This window comes from Strix aluco, chromosome 7 (assembly GCF_031877795.1).
Source record: "Strix aluco isolate bStrAlu1 chromosome 7, bStrAlu1.hap1, whole genome shotgun sequence".
Classification (NCBI taxonomy): Eukaryota; Metazoa; Chordata; class Aves; order Strigiformes; family Strigidae; genus Strix; species Strix aluco.
This window is the reverse complement of record NC_133937.1, coordinates 37,953,985-37,967,756: the sequence shown is the minus strand read 5'-3', so window position 1 is coordinate 37,967,756 and position 13,772 is coordinate 37,953,985. Positions and strand designations below refer to the sequence as shown.

General features: G+C 45.9%; 1 protein-coding gene across 2 annotated transcripts in view; it reads left to right on the top strand.

Moving 5' to 3' along the window:
* Window positions 1–13,772, top strand: part of CTBP2 (C-terminal binding protein 2) — a 143,621-nt gene that overhangs the window by 35,626 nt on the left and 94,223 nt on the right. The window contains exon 1 of one of the 2 annotated variants that reach the window (XM_074831500.1): window positions 8,535–8,555. The exons of the other annotated variant lie outside the window; for it this stretch is intronic. The gene's annotated coding sequence lies outside the window, so the exon portion shown is untranslated. Of the gene's footprint in view, window positions 1–8,534; window positions 8,556–13,772 lie in introns of those variants that run through there. 2 annotated transcript variants of the gene reach the window in all.

Below are 13,772 nucleotides of genomic sequence, written 5' to 3'. Positions count from 1 at the left end.
GTGGGAGAAGTAAATCCCAACATGTCCCTCTCCTTCCTCACCGTTCAAAAGTAAAAGTGTTTCGAAATGGCTGTAGCCTTCAAATGAATGTTAATAGGTGAGTAATAAACAACTGATTTAAAACATCCAGGGAAGCATTGATGATGTTGCCTGTCTCGTGAGCGCTTAACTCGGGACTCCTCAGTTTCAGACTGATAAGTTTTGCTGGGTTTTGGGGTATTTTTTATTCCAAACGTGGTGGGAGGAGGAAGAAAATCAGTGGAATTGGTTTACATATTGCCTTAACTACTCTCACAATAGTGAAAAGCTCTCATCAAGTATGTATCAGATTATTTTATTATGCCAACATTAATATTGGAAGCACACACGTAATCTGGAGTCAGCAGGTTCATACACTACTATCTCATTAAATTTTCAGGCAAAAGCTGCAAAAATTAATTGGAGGCGTGTAATAGTTTAGAATGTGAGCTGGCTTATGGTAATATAAATTACATGAGGAGAAGACAGTTTTATATACTGAGAGAGGGAAAACTGGTTTACTTTAATGAGAAGAGATAGAAATGTGGAGCTATTTTTTCATTACAGATGCACTCTAAACTGTTTGGACTTACTTGATGAATAGAGTTAATTCTCTGCTACAGTTCCAATAATTCATGTTGCACAGTTTAATGACTTCTAGATAAAAACAGGATTGAAATGTTAATTTCTATGAAGAAATTGGAGCACTCTCATACATCAAGCTTTTTTCTATTAAACTACTAGTTAATTTCGCTAAACAAGTCTCTTAGAGATATTTCATGCTACATAGATTTTTGTATTTCTCACCTGCTTTATTTTATTCTGTTGGCCATGAGCATTGGCTACCGCAGAGCGCCACTGTGACACAGAAAAATTTCTGTTGTACTTAACCTGCCATTATAATAATTAAAACAATTTTTTTTTTTCCTGCAACACCCACAGTAGTCTTTAGGCCTTTTGGTGTTTTCTCCTGTATTTCCTGTGCTTGGACCTCCTCCTTAATTCATTTTGACTAGTGGTCTTCTACATGCTGCCTAGAGAGGTTGGGGACTGCTGGCTGATGCTGCATAGAGAGGACAAAATTGGTTTTTCTGTTGCATATTCTTTGTTTTGGGAGTTTCTCTGCTAACTTGCATTTGTTTCTGTTTTGGTTCTGTTTTCATCATCATAGATGTGTAGTCCTTGCAGCAGCCTTGCTTTTCCCTTGTGCTTGGTGCCATACCACTTGCTGTTACATGTGCTCATCTGTTCACCTTCCATCAACTTGGTATCTGCAGTTTTTGATCTGTGGTTTTATATTTGTGATATTCTGCAGCGTCTTTACATGGGGACCTCATCATACGACCTCAGTTAGTAGAAACCAGCTTGATTTTGCCTTTTACCTGGGATTGCAGGACTCACATTCCTGTTTGAGGTACCTCTTGCCCGGGACTTCTGTGCCCATCCCTGTCCGTACCAGGCTGCCATCCCCTCTGCCCATGGCAGCTCCACAGCTGATGCTCTCTGTGCTCCCAGCTCAACTTTCCCGGGGGGTTTCCTGCGTTTTTCTTTTGGGGTTTCCTGCATTTATATTTCTTGCTGCGGCCAGGTCTCGCCCACAGCGCTGAGCTGAGGCATGGCACACCACTGCAGCACTGCTGGGTTTTGTTTCATTGCTCGCTTTAGGTTTGCTGGGAGCCAAAGCCCAGATCTGCAAAAACACTGACCTGGTCAGAGGTCAAACATTTACCATCCATATAGTCAGACCCTCATTTTTACTTTTTATTTATGTTCACTTCAATGTAAAGCTGTTCTGCTTTTCTTCCTGCACAGTGGGTGTATGTTGAAGTGTCCCCCTTAGGCTGGTACAGCGAGGGTGAGGGAGGTGTGGGGGCTGTCACAGGAGAGCCAGGCTCCGCTGGGCTTGTTGCTTCAGGTAACAGCCTTCTCGGTAGACTCCGTAGATGCGTGTGCATTACAACAAATGACATCATTTTGATGTTTCTTCTCGGTTTTTCTTTGCTAGAGTTTCGCCCCTGGCTTCACAGGGACCCTGGGTACCACCGTGAGGAGGACTCATGCCCATGGTGGAGACCTGGGCTGCTTTTGAAGGCTCAGGTTCCCTCCAGGGTTGAGTGGGTCATGACCACCATCGCTCCTGTCCCCATGTCACCTGCTCCGGGGCTGCCGTTCTGATAGAGCACCATAAGCGTGCAGGGAGATGGAGAGCCAGCATCACCGACTGGAGGAGCTCAGCTCCCACACCTTGACCATGGCAGGGAGAGACGTGGGCTGCCCGGCATCTGTGGCACTCCCTTTGGTTGTCAACACATGCTTCTTGAGAACAAGTCTTCACCTCTTATATTTTCAAATATAACAAGTTTTCACCTCTTTATTTTCAAATAAAGCTGGTTTTTGTGCACACGAGAGACTCTCTAGACAACAGTTTCATGGTTTTTTTGTGTGCATGGAGGTGAAGAAAACCATCATCAAGGTGCAGGCTCTTGCAAAGAGGTAAATTATCAAGGTGAGCTTGGCCAGTAACTTGATGGCCATGGGGACACTGCCATGGAGCTGCAGGTGAGCTCTGCCATGGGGCCAACTCTCCTCTCCCACATCCTCCCGGTATCCATCTCCAAGCCCTGGTGGGAAGTAGCTGGTACCAGTCTTTTTCCCAAAGGAGGAGGAATTTTGGGGTCTGATGACATCAGCCAAGTCCCCATCCAGGTGGGAAAGCGAGGACCTGGCCGCCGGTGGGAGGGAGCTGTGCTCCGCAGCCTGGTTTCCCCCATACCATGCCTTGGGCTGCACGTCCTGAAAGGCACTTTTTTACACATGGACCTTGTACCGTATTGTGCGGCCCCGGTGTCTGACACTGGATTAAACAAAGTGTCACGCGTGCGAGGTGTACGGTACAATTATTTTAACCCATTTTGCTTTCTAGTGTGGAAAATCTGCTTAAAATAGGACTTGCTAAAGTCATTGTACCATATACAAAGGGGTTATTAAAATGCACTCTCGAAATAGAAAATAGGATTAGAAAAGACACTTTGGCTTTGAGGCCTTCTCCAGCCGAAAGAAGGCCTCATGGCCAAAATGTCTGTTTTAATCTCATTTTCTGTTTTCTGGTAGGAATTTTATTAGCTCTCTTCACCCTCTCCCAGCCCCCCTGTCTCTCTCTGCCCGCATACTGGTATGGCATGGCTCAGCTTTCTTCCCACAACTGGGGGCTCATAAGACAAAAAGATATTTTTCTCTTGTCGTAATGGCAAGACCTTTTATTTGTAGTCCAAAAAAATCTCCCCCAAAGCCCATGACCTGTTTCTATCAACTAACTTTTGGTTATTTGTAATATGGTTCCCATCTATCAGGATTCTTTGCTCTTCAGTCCTGGCAAAGGCTTATTGTGTTTCTGTGTCCTTGGTACAAAAAGCACCTGGAAATCCTAATTATTTAATGTGAGATGCTGCATTTTCTGTTACTGAAGGTAATTCAGTAGTGGACACCTGTGATGTGGGTACCTATGTATCTATATATTAGTTGGAAATACAAAAACTGCATGATATACCAAAGCTTAATGTTTTAAAGACATCCTGTAATTTATGTTTGACCTTTCCTGGATAATATCAAACTGATAATCTAGTTGCTTCACAGGCTTCTAACATTTCAGTTCCTAAGTGGAGTTTTTAATTTAATGTGTAAAAGTTTGTGCCCCAGATTAGGTTAAAAAAACCCCAAATTTTGCCGTAACTCTTAATGACAGTTAATTACTGTATTTCTTAATTGGAGTCTTAATTTCCAACTATTTAACTCCCGTGAAATGAACTGAAAAGAAGCAGTCGACAGCGAGCCTATCTAAAAGAAACAAGTCATGCTGTTTTCATATTTTTGTATTTTGAAGGAATCCTGAACTCATTGAATTGTATTTCTGTAACTGAGAAGGGCAGCAAACTTTGGGCATAATTGCAGCAGGAAAATTCTGGGGGGAAAAAATACTCTGTTCGAAAGGGTTCACATTCAGTTTGCAGGGTGGAGGAGGGAGAAAGGTGCCCAGAACTGAGTTGGGAAATGTTTGCAGTGGGTGAACCTGTGGCATCTCCAGTAGGTTAGTCACCGGTTGGAGTAATAAATATTTGAAGAACTTGCCGGTGACCAGAGTTTTAAATGTGAAAACCTTTTGGATGTTTACCGTTGGAGCCTCAGAATCCTTCTCAGCTAGTAATGCTGCCACGTACCCACCTGAGTGCTAACGTGAAGGTCCAGCCGTGGCATTTGGGTTTCCTCTGAAGATGTGTGCTTCAGAAATGTCACCTGCCCAGCCTCCCCAAGTCACAGCTTCCCTGCTCCCCGAGTGTCCTGACTCTAATGATTTTGAGGTTTTTTTCCTCTCAAAAGAAAAGTAAACATTCAGAAAAAATGCCGGGGTGTTTGCTTGCAATGCAATACCAGACACGAGCACATTTCTGCTTCAGAAAGGCTGATTCTCCTTCTGAGAAGGATACAAATGGTCAGCTTTAAACCTTATAACAAAAGGTTAATTTTTCTTCCTTGACGTCTTGCTGACTAAGTCAAACCCTGAACATGAGGTCGTTCGCTGTTTCATACGTTTCCAAAGACGGCTTTATACACCCGTGATATCAGTTTTGTGTCTCTTGGCAACAGATTGGTTCTGGCACCCTGAGGACGGGGCGCCTTGGCATTCTTGAACTGCCAAGAGACACAAAGCAGATACTGGGGGTATTTGATGCCTTGCTGAAAATACATTGAAATACATTTGGTGCGATAATAATGTGTTTTGAAAAATGAGCTTTTTTTTGGGTTTTTTCCGAGCCAGTCCTCCCCCTGTCTCATTCATCGGTATGTTTTTAATGCCTTGGCTCCCACCGCCCTTTGTGATGGACACGTCTATCTGGAACACCGCTCACCCTCGCCCAGGGGTGATGCCTTCATTGCAGAGCTGTTTTCTTTCCCTTTTCCCTCTGCGCAGAAGGAGAAAACTGCTAGAACCACAAGATGAAAACATAAATTCATGATTTTTTCTTCAGGGAAACTGTCCACCTTAGGAAGACCTGGCAGTCCAGCGTTTTGTTGAGGTGTTTTCCTTAAAAAGGGAAAAAAATACATATAAAAAGAGATTATTCTTTATATTCTGGGGCTGATTATGATGTGTCTATTGGATGATCTTGGCAAAGTCTTAACTGCCTTATGTGCATAACCAGGACAAGTGCTGAAACCATGTAGAATAATTTATAATGCATGGCACAGCCAAAAATTTGCTGTCAATCAGTGAATTAAATAAGTGTCACCTTGCCTAGCTTTGAAATCACCCTGTTTCATTACCACAGATTCCATGTACAGTGGTGAGGGCCAGTGACAGCCGGGGAGGTACCGCACAGGTACCTGCTTGGGGTGGAAGGGATGAAGATGCGCCTGGGGATCTCTCTTGCCCGATAGCAGTCACCAAGCAGACGCGGGCAGAGGAGTCACAGTGACCGGAGAGCGAGTTCCTTTTCGTTTGGGTCCACGGGCGCTGTGCCCTTGGCTTCGGCAGGCCCAGGCTGAGGTTCTGCGTGAGGGCAAGGTGTGGAAGACCCAACTCAGAAGAGCTGGGAGCAGGAGAGAAAAACTGAAGGAAAAGGGCAAAATGTGAAATTTTGGCATTTAAAACACAGTGTGGATGTGCTTGAGGGAATTGCAGGGGAGAGCCAGGCAGCGAGGCAGAGGTTTTGGGTGCTTTGCATGTGTGTGGCTCTGCTTGGAGGGGCTTGGACTGGTGCAGTCGTGGCTTCCCTACCTCCACGCCGGGGGGTGTAGAGCTGTTTGGGACATGTCTGATGATGACCCGAGAGCTGCAAAAACACCTCTCAGCTTTATTCACAAAGGTAGATTCTCATTTCCTCGGTGCTGTGCCACTGAAGACCTCTTGCCTGTTGTTAGAGAGGTGCTTACCAGGGTGTGCAAATACCGGTGAGATATGTCTGGGAAGTTCTGTGTTGGTCTTCAGTTAAATCCTGATTTCTCACAGACACAGAACAAGTGATCTTTGCCTTGCTTCCTTTCATGTTAAATTACACTGTCCTCTTTTTGTTATATTCACAAATCTTGAGACTTGACTGTCGTCTTCCAGTTTTAAATAGAGCACGTGGGAAGATCTAAACAGGCAACTTACTCCGTGTCTAGTGGGGACTTGATACACTTGCCAGCACGTACTCTTGTATTTATTCCTCTCCATTAAATTATATGCTCAAGACTGTTTTTAAATGTGTATGTATCGAATGTTAATTTCAAGGAGCCAGATTTTTAAAAATACATATACTTAAATGGTGATGGAACCCATAAAAAAATCTATTTAAAATCAATTGTGTGCGAGAAGAAGTCAACAAACAAAAGGGCAGAGACAAGCATATCAGCTTTAATTTAGTACTGGATTCCCTTTGACAGGAGCCATTTAGATAGAGGGCAAAAAATTATCTCACTGAAAAAGGCAGTGATTGATCACATGTTGGTAAGTGAATCAAGTCTGCAAAAAACAGAGGCGATTAAGGGACAAAGAGGAATTATCATATTACAATGTTGCTGCCTGTCAAACCTTCCTTGTGTTGTGCATTCATGTGTCACGTTGTGACATTCGATCAGCGCTTAACTCCCTGGGACAAAGGGATGGTCGTTAAAAATCTTTAAATGCTGCTAGGAATTGTGCTGGGAGTGTAAATCCGTGTTTTGACTGCTGACAAAGATCTTTATGCCCACAAGAATAGATACGTGGAACCTGGCTGACAACTTATTAAGTAGATCTTAACGCCAGGGCATTTCCAGCTCTTGCTCGACTTTGTTGTTGCTTTGCTGGCCAAAACGGGACGGGTCGGGAGGTGCTGGGGAGAGTGGGCTGGTGCTGCTCACCAAGGAGGTAAAGGAGCTGAAAATCCGTTAAACCAAGTGGGTCAGTCTCCAGAAAATGGAAAATTACCTAGGGGAGGCCAGGAGGTGGACTGGTAAAACCCGCGATGAAAATCAGGGGGCTGAGGTTGAGGTGGAAGAGGGTTTGTAGGAAGACGTAGGAAAAGAAAAGAAAACAGGCGAGCGGCAAAGCTGTAGGGAGAAGCTGTCCGCTCAGATGGACTTCTAGGGGTTAACAGCCGCCGTTAATGAGGCTGGAGATAGAGGAGAGAAGACGTGCAATTTCTGTGTCAGCGTTTTCCACAGGCTAGACCCAGTTAATATCTAGACTAGATCAGCTTCTTTCAGGCGGCGGTGCCGGAGATGAGGCGCAGGACATGGGCGGCGGGCACGCACCAATGAGGGGTGACAGGTACAGGGGAGCAGCAGGCTGGAGAGGCTGCAGCAGGCAACCTCGTCCCACGGGTGCTGGGCCACTGTGACCCGTGTCCCTGCGGGTCTGTGTCTCCAGGCTTGATGGCATCTCCCATGGCTCCACACACACTGCAGTGAGGTGCTGGTGTCCTGCTCCCAGGGGGCAGAAGCTTGTGGAGATTCACAAACCTTCTCTAGAAACCCAACAAAAAATATGCCTTATCATTAAAATAACGTAATAGAGCTGACAAAAGGAACAAATCTTTAGTTTTTGCATTTTCTGGCTGTGGGAGGTGCTCCCAGGGTACCTCTGGTGTGGCTCTGTCCTTTCCCATCCACATGGCCTCTCCTCTGGACGCAGCAGGACACTTGGATGTCCTGCAGGTTGCCAGTGCAGGAGCTCCATCGGAGGAGCCCCCTTGCTCTGCTGCTTTTCAGGGTCATGTTCACATCTCCTTTTCTTGTTTTTTCTATCTCCAGTACATGCAACCAGGGTCTTGCCTGCCTGGGTCTGCACAACGTGTGTGGCTCCATGTGGTTTACCTGCTTGGGATTTGTTATGGAAAAAAGGAGGGGAGGACAGTTGCGTGTCTCATCTGAGCACCAGCTCTTCCAAAAAAATACAGTTAAAGATATCTATATGACAAGGATGTGATAAGAGAAAAACAGAAATCACAAATCTGGATTTTTTTAAAATAGTACATCAGCAAAGTGGTAGATCTCAGAGAACCAGGCTGTGATTTTCAAAGCGCCTCTGTTTAAGCAAGCATTGCAGGGTAAAAAAGCTTGCTCTGGATTAGAACAGAAAACAAGTAAAGCACCAGCCTTTTTTCATGGAAAATGTTGATACTGGACTGCTCTAAGTATCTGCATCATGACTGCATGTCTGAATATTTTCATTAAGAAGCTGGAGAAAAGAGGCGGACAGCGAGTTGGCAGCAGGGAGGCAGTGGGAGACAGCATGGCGTCACTGGTGGGAGGCAGCCCCATGAAGAAGGTGACCGAGCCGAAGTTAAGGGAAGGAGGACCACAGGGGCAGATGAAAGTCACCACTGCCAAACGCAAGGTTAGGCGCCTGGGAAGGAGCGGTCCGAGCTCCTCGTACGCATTGCTGTGCTTTAAATGAACTGGAACCACTGGGGAGAAAGACCCGAGGGTCGCCGCGGACAGCTCGATGAAGACATCTGCTCAGTGTGCAGCCACAGTCACAAAAGATCAAACAAGACGTTCGGCCCTAGGAAGAATGGGTGAGAAAATACGGAAAATATGATAATGCTCTTACGCGGGTGTCCGTAGTGTCCTGATCTGGGTATTGTGTGGAGGTCAGCCCCTCGCCTCTGTGCTATGGGAACCCCTGAGTTTTGGGAGGCGGCAGCTGAAATGGTCAAAGCTAATAGTGTCACATCTGCGCAGCTGAAAAGATTGGGGCTGTTTAGAAAGATCATGTGAGTAAGAGGATTCGTCGGAGAGGTTTTGTAAACTAATGCTTGACATATTTAACCTTTCTCAAAACGCGAGAGCAAAGGAAAAGCCAATAAAACCAGAGGTGTGCGTTGGGCACTCTGCAAGGCACTGTTTCTCCCCTCATGCTTGCTGGAACACCGGGGCCGTTGGGCAGCCCCCTGCACTGCCCTGGCTGCGGCTGACCCCCTCCCCACTCCCTCCTCCCTGCTCCCGCCGTCGGAGACATCGGCTGCTTATCTATCGACAAGCATATTTTAGCCCGTTTGACACTTTTTGGCAGCGTGTACTGAAACTGCTTTTCATACCGTGTTAGAAATACGGTCCATCACAGCATGTTCTCCTCTGCTACCAAATCCTTGCTGAGAATCTGAAATATTTTGAAATCACATTCAATCAACGTGACTTCTTCTGGAGCACAGGGCTTCATTTAGCAGTGTTTTCACCAGCTTCATGGTTTCCCTTTGTCGTGCAGAAACACTTCGAACACTCCAGTCTTGATGCAAGTGATAGGAAAGCCTCATACAGCTGGTGGGGGATCCCTGGTTGGGGCTGGGGTGCGTGGTAAGAGCCTGTAAGGCCGTATGGGATGGTTAGGCAGCAGCTTTTTTGGAGGGGGCTATGTTGCACACACATTCCTCTTCCTCACACTTTCTTCTTTGAACTCAAAAAGAGTTCTTGAACTAGGAGGGATGATTAATGCACAGATACTGAAAAGCATAGTCTGCTTTTTACAATTTTAGTTACTTGGAAATATGGGCTGGCTGCCATGGAAGAGGGTGCTGTAGGAGTTTATCTGAATACAAAATACTGGAAAGTCAAGTTTCACAGTCATTTAATTTGTCCAGTGTTTTCAAATAAGGATTCTAAATGGATATATTTAAAACAGTGTTACCTCAGAAAAAATATTTATTTGACAGGGTGACTGTGAGTTCACTGGTATAATACTGGAACAGCACAATACTGTTTAAAGTGAAGATGGAGAGAAACGCCTGCTCAGTTTAAAGCCCTGCTAATGCTGCCCCAGATCTGAGCGTGGTGATGGCAGCAAGCAGCCCTGCCTACCTGCGGGGCGTGTTCCATCAAAGGTGGCTTTCTCTGCAGATACGGCTTCAGTAGCTGCGTTTTGCGTATGCATTTTAGAAATTTGTCTGCTTTTTTGTTTTTCTTGAATAGCTTCAAAGATTTAAAAAGAGATGTAGCAGGGTGCCCCCGTAACCAAGCGGCCGGGTCTCGTTTTCTGGCATCACCCCAGTACATTAGTGGCGTGAGTGGGAGACGTGGTCTGGGAGTCATCAAAGAGAGGGCAGATGTTGATACACTGGCTATATAATTACATCTGAGCTTTAATCAGTAAAAGATTAATTAAAGTCATCTAACCCATACAAAACCTGTAGAAGCGGAGCTCTCTGGTGGACTAGAGGGCTTCCTTTGGAACACTGGTGATGGAGAAAGGGTGAGAGTTATCCCAGGTAGGTCATGTCTCGTGGCCCGGGTAGACGTGTCACCTCTTCACTGCAGTCTGGTCTAGTGAGTGCACATCTGGCCAGAAGACACAAAGAAGGGTCCCCATCCCGCTGGGTGCTAATTGCATGTGAGGGAGCCATCACCACGAAGCAGGACACCGCTCTGTGCTTTGTGTGTGGCGGGTGAGGTGGTGGAGGGCTCCTGGGGGACGAGGGCTGCTGGCCATTGCCAAGGCCATTGCAGGGTATTCAGAAATGTTTAAAAAACCCTACTTCTCCAAAGAGGCAGAAGCGGCTCCAGCCAAACCAGCCCCAGTGCCAGGAAACAGCTCGGATGGTGGAGTCTCCTGCCGGCATCGCCACTCTGCCAACAGCTAATCCCCAGCGAGAGCACAGGAACAAAACTCCGCCACTCGCACAGCTACTCCTCAAGCACAGTCTAATTAATATTAACCCTGTATCGCTGCAAAATTCACACTATATTTTTCATAACTTACACACTAAGCACACCGCTTTGCCAAGGATCATACACCAAAACACGGAGCGCAGAAGTATGACGCTTGGCCTGCGCCGCCAGGTTTGCCCGGAGGTAAACAAAACCCTGGCACCTCTGCAGATGACAGTCTGCTTTGTTTTCTGCTCCTTCGAAAGTGCTGGTTCTCCTTGGGAGCAGGCTGGCGAGCCTGTGGAGGTGTGGGGACCCACACCGTAGCTCAGGGTACGTGCGTAGAGCCAAGCTTCAGAGCTCCAGCCTTAATTTCGGTGCCAAGCCCAATGCTTTTGTGCCCAGGAGCTGGATGCGTTGCTTGCTTAGTAAAGCAGGTTAATGCTTCGCTGGACTCCGACACGCCAACGGCTCGGTCAGTTCAAAACAAACAAAATTCCAGTTTGGACTGAGCTGGCCCAAAATTAAATGCCTTGTTTTGTTTTTTCTCCTGGAGTTTTGGGCACATTTTCCCCACATTAAGTTTTATAGTTGGCTGGAGCTGCGTGTTGGTGATATGAAAGAGCTCCAGAGGAAGAGTGGATAAACATTTTGAAGTCAAGGTGTCTACTGAGGGAAAGTTTGCATTTAGCCTGCCTTCAAATTAGGGGTTTTGGTGGACGCTTCATCTCTGTCCAGGATTTTTTCACATTTCCATCTTGTAATCTGTGGACCAATACAGCCAGGTTTATAGGGGCTTTTGGAAATGAATCCATTCCAAAAATGAAAGTCAGAGGGCAGCTGAAGGCAGGTCTCTGCTGCCTCAGGCAGTGAATTTGGCTCACGTTTCCAATGTTGAGGCTCACTCAGTTCTCCAAGGAATGATTTGAAAAGGAGGAGGAAAAAAAAAACACAACAGAGGAATTGCTGCAGGTGATGCAGAGGGGGACGCGGCTGTTACATCACTTCTGTCGCTCCCCTCTCACAGTGGCATGCTGCATCCTTGCCTGTGGGCACAGCTCCTCCATTTGCTTTCCTCATCATCAATAAAGATGCTACAACTTTTTTTTCAAGAGTGGGAAGGCATGAAGTCATCCTTCGTGCTGCCTGCAGTTGCATTTTGATTCCTTGGAGGTCCATGTTTTCCAGTGATTGGTGAAGGGAAGTTTTATGTGTGTATTCATGGGGTCCCTTAGGATGAAAATACAGTATCTGTATGTACCTTTTGCTGTATTTAAAAGGTGCTTTTAAAGTGTCGCTGCCTTTAGTTATAAAAAGCAGATGTTGAAATGAAGGCTACGGGAATTCGAAATGGTGACCAGAGAAATTTAGCCAGTGCCTTCTTCCTTCACAACTGGTGAACCCTTGGAGCCATTTTAAGGAGACCCAGGGTGAAGGCGTTGGAGGTGATGATCTTTGAAAACAGGCAGACAAAAACAACCACAGAAATGTTTGCACTCAAGAAAAACCTACAACATGAGGCATCCAGTGGGCAAAGGTAGCTTTAAAATGTCCCAGTTCTGGACAAGCTTTGGTCAGCATTTGTGTGGTCCAGAAGACATGTGGGAAACCAGGTTTCATGAGCTCCTGTGCTTAAAGAAGTGGTTGGTGTTGATCATAGCTCCCGTTGTTCATCTGTTGGTGTTCCTTGGGTACTTGTTGCTGTAGTGGGTGTTACTCTTAGGTGATGTGTAGATGGACAGCCTGCTTCTAGGAGTAGTTCATGTGCATGAAGTGTGTCTCAGATCCTGCGGCCTGTTTGCTCGTGTGCATTTGTAGCCGTGGTGAGGAAATTCCCACTAGCATTGATCTGTCAAATGCTTTTTATTTGTCTCCTAAGTTTTCTAACCGCTTTGCCCCTTCATTTTCAAGTCAGTAGCTTTCATTATGAAAGCCCTGGTGTATTGATAACTATTGGGGAAATTCCCTGAGGGTGCTGAGCAAGAATCTGCCTTGATGACAGAGATGCTTCCAATTTTTAAGCAAAACAGCCTGTAAACTGTGCCATCAACTAACAAGTACGGGATCCCTGCTGTGTAATGTGTGGGATCCTGTAGTATTTTTATTTCCAGGGTGATACCCTCATGGTAGCATGTGGAGCTACAGCTGGGCCGTCGAGGAGCATCCTGCTTTGGGAAGATGAACGGAGAATATGTTCCTCAGGATTGCCATGCCTAATTAGCCTCAAGTTCTGGTATTAGGAGATGTTAATGAGCTGGAGCATATAAACTAACCACAGGAAAAAAACCCTTTTAATGGCTACGCCAGCGGTAGGAAGAGTAATACTGCTGCAGGGGGAGCTGACTCACAGCTCTGGGCCGGTGGCACGGGCCAGGGAGTCACTGGTGGCCAGACCGGCCACAGGGACTTGGCGGCACCCAGGGGCATGGCCCGTCTCGTCTTGGTGGTGCCTCAGAGATGAGTCTCTCTAAGCTTGGTGATTGCGAGGAGGTGTGGTCATTTTCTGTAGAATGGTCTAATTAGTACAAGGAAGGTCTCTTTTGGGGATTTTTTCTTTTTATTTTGGGCTTGCAGCACTGGTGATGACCACTATACCCAGTATTGCAAGCTAACAGTGTACAGCTTCAGTTAGACACTGCCTGCTCACATTTGATGCTGTACTCTATTTATCTTCATTTTTTCCCCCTTTTTTTCCCTAGTAAAGATAAAGGTTTAAAAACAGAAGGAGGAAATTTAATTAATTTGCAATTCTGTATCAAAATTCAGAGAGGTCAGAGAAGTTCATTCTTTCTACTTCATTTTGGCTCGTTTGGCATCTTTCTTTAGAAGCAGGTGTGGAAGTTGCACTTCCATTCTCTCTCCTTTCCCTGCACCTCCATCATGTGCTGTATTACCATACCAGCTATTGTATTCATTATTTCAAAAAAGTACCCTGTTTGTGGGCAAGCTAAGCTGCCACAACGTAAGGTTTTTATTCTTCATACTGGAAAAAATGTCTTGTCTTTTTTTTTTTTTTTTTCCGCATTGCTTTGAAACTGTGTAAAACAGACATGGAAAAAAAAAAAAAAAACCAGCTTGCCAGGCTCTTAAGTGAATTGATTGCATTGAAGACTGGAGTTGGAGAGGAGCCAGCACAGAAGCCCTGATCAGGC